This window comes from Triticum aestivum, chromosome 7D, assembly GCF_018294505.1.
Source record: "Triticum aestivum cultivar Chinese Spring chromosome 7D, IWGSC CS RefSeq v2.1, whole genome shotgun sequence".
Lineage (NCBI taxonomy): Eukaryota > Viridiplantae > Streptophyta > Magnoliopsida > Poales > Poaceae > Triticum > Triticum aestivum.
Window position 1 is genome coordinate 179729079 of NC_057814.1, and position 7454 is coordinate 179736532.

The following is a 7454-nucleotide window of genomic DNA, read 5'->3' on the forward strand; positions in this document are numbered from 1 at the left end:
CGCTAGGCGGCAGCGGCGGTGGCGCTAGGCGGCAGGGTTTGGCGGGGCGGCTCAGGCGGCGGTGGTGGGGGTCGGTGGCGGCGGTATTTAAGAGGAGGGGGGCAGCGGCTGGTTTGGGGGAGGGGCCGTCTCGGGAGGGGTCCTCCTCCCGGACTCGGGCGGCGGCGGCGGCTTCGCTCGGGACTCCGGTCCCGAGCCGGTGCGGGAGACGGCGGCGGCGCGGGCTTGGCCCGGCTCGGCTGGGCCTTCGGCCTAGTCGGGTGCGCGATCAGTTTTCTTTAAATAACGTTCCGCCGAAACTTAAATAAATCCTAGAAAAATAAATAAAAAACTAAACTTGCCAAAACAAATTTTCTTTGTCTAAATAAAATATTTAGAACAAGATCAACATTTATTTGGGCCTAAAATGCAATTTTGAAAAACGCATATTTTTCCTAATTCAAATAAAATCAAATATTTGTTTTTAATATTTTTCCTCCGATATTTCATTATTTTTGGAGAAGTCATATTATCCCCTCTCATATATTTTGATATGAAATATTTTTGGAGAGAAAAATAATTAAAACAAATGATCCTATTTTCAAAATTTGAGAAAACCCAAATATGAAAATAACGAAATCCCCAACTCTCTCCGTGGGTCCTTGAGTTGCGTAGAATTCCTAGGATTGCAAGACAAAATGCAACAAAATATGTTATGCATGATGATCTAATGTATAACATTCCAAATTGAAAATTTGGGATGTTACAAACCTACCCCCCTTAAGATGAATCTCGCCCTCGAGATTCGGGTTGGCTAGAAAATAGGTGAGAGTGGTCCTTTCGTAGATCTTCCTCTCGCTCCCAGGTGGCTTCATCCTCGGTATGGTGACTCCACTAAACTTTGCAAAACTTGATAACCTTGCTGCGGGTGACTCGGCTGGCATATTCGAGAATCTTGACTGGTTTCTCCTCATAGGTCAAATCACTATCCAGCTGAATCGCTTCCAATGGCACTGTATCTCTCAGTGGTATATCAACCATCTCTGTGTGGCACTTCTTCAGCTGGGAAACATGAAACACATCATGAACTCCCGACAATCCTTCGGGCAATTCCAACTTGTAAGCAACTTCTCCCATACGCTCCAAAACTTTGTATGGTCCTACAAAACGTGGCGCTAACTTTCCCTTAACTCCAAAGCGCTTCACTCCTCGAAGTGGTGATACACAAAGATACACTCTATCTCCGACTTCGTAAATTGTCTCCTTGCGTTTAGAATCCGCATAACTCTTCTGCCTGGACTGGGCTACCTTGAGCCTATCGCGAATCAACTTCACCTTCTGTTCAGACTCTTTAATCAAATCTGGTCCAAACAGCTGGCGGTCTCCAACTTCAACCCACAACAAAGGTGTCCTGCATCTCCTTCCGTACAGAGCTTCAAAAGGGGCCATCTTCAAACTGGATTGATAACTGTTGTTGTAAGAGAACTCTGCATATGGCAAATTGTCGTCCCAACTAGATCCATAATCTAGCGCACAAGCTCTCAGCATGTCCCCCAAAATCTGATTGACTCTCTCGGTATGTCCGTCTATCTGTGGATGAAAGGCTGTACTGAACTCTAGCCTGGTACCCAAAGTTTCGTGCAACTAATTCCAAAACTTTGAAGTAAACTGGGTTCCTCTATGTGATACAATGGTCCTCGGAACTCCATGCAGACATACGATCCTGGTCATGTATATCTTTGCCAACTTAGCACTTGTATAAGTGGTCTTTACTGGGATGAAATGAGCTACCTTCGTCTAACGATCGACTATAACCCATATCGAGTCATAGCCTGAACGAGTCCTGGGCAATCCTGTGATAAAATCCATGCCTAGCTTATCCCACTTCCATTCGGGTATCGGCAATGGTTGTAGCAATCCTGCTGGCTTCTGATGCTCTGCCTTCACTCTCTGACATACATCACAAACTGCTACATACTCCGCAATATCCTTCTTCATTCCGGTCCACCAGAAACTGTCCTTTAAATCCAGGTACATCTTGGTATTTCCTGGGTGAATCGAATATGGTGAATCATGGGCCTCTTGCAAAATCAACTTCCTGATCTCCAGATCATTGGGCACAGAAACGCGGTCCTCAAACCATAAGGTATCGTGTTCATCCTCTGGAAATCCCTTGGCTTTTCCTTTGCTCATCCTTTCCTTTATCTCAGCAATCTCCTTATCTGTCTTCTAAGCTTCTCTGATCTTATCCATCAAAGTAGACTGAATCTCCAATGCTGCTACAAAGCCTCTTGGAACTATTTCCAGACATAGTTCGCGAAGATCCTCTGCTAACTCCTTGGGTAACTCTCCGGTCATGAGTGTGTTGACATGGCTCTTGCGGCTCAACGCATCAACTACTACGTTAGCCTTCCCTGGGTGATAATGCAATCTCATATCATAATCCTTAATGAGCTCCAACCATCTCCTTTGCCTGAGATTCAACTCCTTCTGCGTGAAAATGTACTTCAAACTCCTGTGATCCGTGTACACCTCACAATGGTTTCTGATGAGAAAATGTCTCCACGTCTTCAATGCATGCACTACGGCTGCTAACTCCAAATCATGTGTAGCATAATTCAACTCATGGGGTTTAAGCTGTCGTGAGGCATATGAAACAACTCTTCCCTCCTGCATAAGTACGGCTCCAAGTCCTCGACGAGAAGCATCGCAATATACTTCATAATCCTTACGTTGATCTGGCATAATCAACACTGGCGCTGTAACTAAACGTTTCTTCAGCTCTTGGAAACTAGCCTCACATTCCTCCGTCCAATCGAACTTGGTGTCTTTCTTCAACAACTCTGTCATAGGCTTTGCAATCTTCGAGAAATTCTCAATGAAGGTCCGGTAGTATCCTGCGAGTCCAAGAAAACTCCGGATTTCTCCAACTGTCGTGGGTGACTCCCAATTTGTCACTGTGTTAACCTTGGTGGGATCTACTGCTATTCCTTCTCCGGATATAACATGTCCAAGGAATCCAACTTCCTTTAACCAAAACTCGCACTTGCTGAACTTGGCATATAACTGATGTTCTCTGAGCTTTCGAAGTACCAAACGCAAATGCTCCTTATGCTCTTCTTCATTCTTCGAATAGACCAGAATATCATCAATGAACACTACAACGAACTTATCCAAAAACTCCATAAACACTTTGTTCATCATGTTCATGAAATAGGCAGGTGCGTTGGTCAGGCCAAATGACATAACGGTGTACTCATATAGCCCATACCTTGTGGTAAAAGCTGTCTTGGGTATATCCTACTCTCGAATCTTCAACTGGTGGTGTCCTGATCGCAAATCAATCTTGGAAAATACTTTAGCTCCTTGTAGTCGGTCAAACAGATCATTGATCATCGGCAGTGGGTACTTGTTCTTGATTGTTACTTCATTCAATCCACGATAATCAACAACCATCCTCAACGATCCATCTTTCTTCTCCACTAGAAGTACTGGTGATCCCCAAGGTGACGAACTTGGGAGAATATATCATTTATTCAATAACTCCTTAATCTACTTCTTAATTTCTTCCAAATCCTTAGCGGGCATCCTGTACGGTCTCTTAGATATTGGCCCTGTGCCTGGCAAAAGCTCAATCAAAAACTCAATCTCTCTATCCGGTGGCATGCCTGGCAACTCCTCTGGAAATACGTCAGGGAAATCCTTCACCACTGGCACTTCCTCCTGTACAACTCCTGATAAGGAATTCACTTGAGTCCTCTTCGGAACATGCCGGGATACATACTTAATCCTTCTTCCTTCTGGGTAGTAAGAAAGATCGTCTCACTGGCGCAATCAATCTTTCCTCCATACATCGATAGCCAATCCATTCCCAAAATCACATCCAAACCTTGCGACTCCAAAACTATTAGGTTTGAGGGGAAAACATGCCTACCTATGGCCAATGGCATCTGAAAACATCCTTGGCCTGCCATATACTCTGCTCCTGGCGAGGTTACTAACATAGGTGTTCTAAGAACTTTGGTGGGCAACTTAAACTTATCCACAAATCCCCTTGATATGTATGAATGCGATGCACCAGTATCAAAAAGAATGATTGCAGTAAATGACTTAACCAAAAACTTACCTATTACTGCATCAGGCTGGGCTTCTACCTCCTCCACGTTAACGTGGTTCACTTGTCCTCTGTTGAAAGGGTTCGGCTTCTTCCCCGAGCTTCCATTGCCATTTCCATTCTTTGCTTCCGGACAATCAGTGGCATAATGTCCAGTCTTCTGGCACATGAAACAAGTAACGTGGCTCAGATCCCTCTTGGCTAGGGTTGATGGGTTCGTACGATTCTGTCTGTTGCTTCCTCCGTTCCCATTGCCATTCTTGGGGCCACTATGATTGTGCGAGCTCCCTCCATTGTGATTGTGACCTCCATGGTTATGCTGAAGGTGTCCTCCCGAGTTCGGGGTAAAACGAGGCTTCTGATGAGCTCCTGTACTATACTTTCCTTGTCCATACTTCCTCTTACGGCTCTCAATCTGCTGCTGCTTCCCTTCAATCATGAGAGCTCTGTCTACCAACTCCTGGTAGTTGTTAAAAGTTGCCACCATCAACTGCATGCTCAGCTCATCATTCAATCCTTCCAAAAACTTCTCCTGCTTAGCTGCATCCGTAGCAACGTCATCTGGGGCATAACATGCTAACTTACTAAAATCCTCCACGTACTGGCCTACGGTACATCCTCCTTGGCGTAAGTTGCGAAACTCACGCTTCTTCATGGCCATAGCTCCTGCTGAAACATGGGCAGTACGGAAAGCTTGCTGAAACTGGTCCCATGTGATAGTGTCAATGGGGTGAGTGACTGTGTAATTCTCGCACCATGATGCTGCGGGTCCATCAAGCTGATGTGCGGCAAAATGCACTCTCTCTGCATCTGTGCATCCTGCAGTGGTCAGCTCCCTTCCAACCTTGCAGAGCCAATCATCTTCCACAATCGGCTCGTTTCTACTAGAGAACACCGGCGGATTCAGCCTAAGAAAATGGGCTAAGTGATCAATAGGTGGTGGTGGTGGTGGTGGGTTGTTGTTATTGTTGTTGCCTTGGTTCTGAACTAGCGCTTGCATTAGGGTATTCTGCTGCTGAATCAACTGAGTGATCTCCGGTGGGAAAACAAATCCGGTGTCGCGTCTTGGAGGCATCTGATGGGTTTAGAAAAGATGAGAAATAGGATAGAATGAGATCTAGAGGGAAAAGACTACCCATGTGCACATGAGACAAACACAATCATATCACTCCAATCAATTCAAACAAGGCATACAATCGATCTAACTATCGTTACAAGTGCTTGGACTATACTATAAACATGGTGGAATACTACTACTAATTTGGTGGTCTACTAGAAAAATTGATCGGTCGAAGACTCCATGATATCTGCTCTGGCTTCATCCACCCAATCATCATCACTGCGGTCCGAGTCGGTGTTGTCGATGATGATGTAGTTCTCCGGGCAAGTAGAATCGTCATCTTCTCCTCCTGGTGCTGAGTCTCCCATGAATACTCCGATCTTCTTTACCAGGTCGTCATTCTTCTCCACTAGTGCGACGATTTCCTCCATATAATCCTCGCGTGTAGCCTTGAGTTCTTCCTCCAGCTCCGTGATCCTAGTATTTGCCTTCTTCAGATCTTTCATGTCTGCGCACATCTGGTTCACCTGGCGACGAATGTGCTGGTTTAATTCCTGGATGAAAGCTGCAATAGATCTATCCTTCCTGGTGCTGATCATCTCCCATTGCTCATCTTGGCACCCACAAATCTGATAGATAGTATCCTTGAGATCATTGTGGTACCCTTCTCCAATGTGTCCCATGGTGATGTGGGCTGCCATGCTCTTTCCTAGACTCCAGGTTGGTGCATCAAAGGAAAACTCTATGGGCTCAGTGACTGGCTTGAACGTCCTTCCTGGAACTTGAACTTGAATCATCCAGCGCTCCTCTTCTGGTAGTGTGGCGTTGTAGGTCCCGATGAAGCTTGGTATTCCTATGTTCAGGTACTTAGTAACTTCCTTCAAGTGTCGTCCAAAAGGTGTATCCTCATCCAGTTGCGCGAACTTGTTCCTTGCATCCGCCATCCTAAAAGAGTGGAAGAAAGGAGAGGAGTTAGAAATGAGAAGAGAGTAGTGATCTAGGGCTTTAGCTTAGTGGTCGTGTCCTACAGTCAGCGTGTGCTCTGATACCATCTTTGTAGCGACCAAACCTCAAACAGTCCAGTCTCTGTGCATTAGTGTCATCCCTCGATCGGTAATGCTGCACGCACGATACTTGAAGGATTTATAACAGAGTAGCAATCGCACTCTTATTACATCGAATAGTCTCAAGAGAGAACTTAATACAATAAATATGGTTGAAGGCCATCTAAAAACGATAACAGCGGAAGGCTTGGAAGATAAAGTGAGTCCATCAACTCCAACGGCATCACTGAGTATAAGACCATGACCTATGGCACCTTACTCGTCGTCTGAAAAGTCTGCAACATGAACGTTGCAGACCGAAAACGGATCAGCACATGGAATATGCTGGCAAAGTAACACATAGAGAGTAATGAACAGAATAATGCTATGACTACATGCATATTTGGCTGGTGGAAAGCTCTATGGTTACACTTTTGCGAAAAGCCAATTTTTTCCCTACAACAAAGGAATAAATTTTATTTAACTATCATGGTGGTTGTTAAACATTGAGAAGGTACCTCCAACTCAATCCCAATTAAGAACGTGATTAACCCAATCAAATTAAATTAAGTAACATGATGATGAGTTTCACATGATAATCCAAGAACTAGATACTCAAGATGTCCATAACCGGGGACACGGCTAACCATGATTAGATTGTACACTCTGCAAAGGTTTGCGCACTTTTCCCCACAAGACTCAATCGCCTCCGCTTGATTTCTCGCACTACATGGTGTTTGAGAAACGAAAATGACCAAGACACAGTCTTTCAGAAACAATACTCTTTACTCCGGGTGGACAGTTACACCTACTTTCCCCTACATCTGCTAACCCACCACTTCAAGAGGTCATGTAACGTACTCAACTATGCTAGAGCCCATAATAGCTTGTGGCTGCACACGGAAGTTTCTAGCATGAATAATCTCATGATCCCTTTGAGCCTGGGTGGCGGTCCATAGGATGATCACACGGGTACTCCGGGATATCCAAAAATACAGGCAACACTGGGTTCTCCAGGTGCCTCAATCCACCCAGATGTAAATTAAAGTAACCACCTTAAGTTGAACCATTAATTAACAATCTCACATCTGTCATGAAAATTCACTCGAACCCAATCCACGTCTACGAGCATAGCATAGCAATATAAGCAAACGTAGAAGTAACTCCCAAAGGTTTGATAATAAACAGGGCAATAGGTACTACCTCATCTACTTCCCAAAACCCACATATTAATCAGATCCTAATCATGCAATTGTTT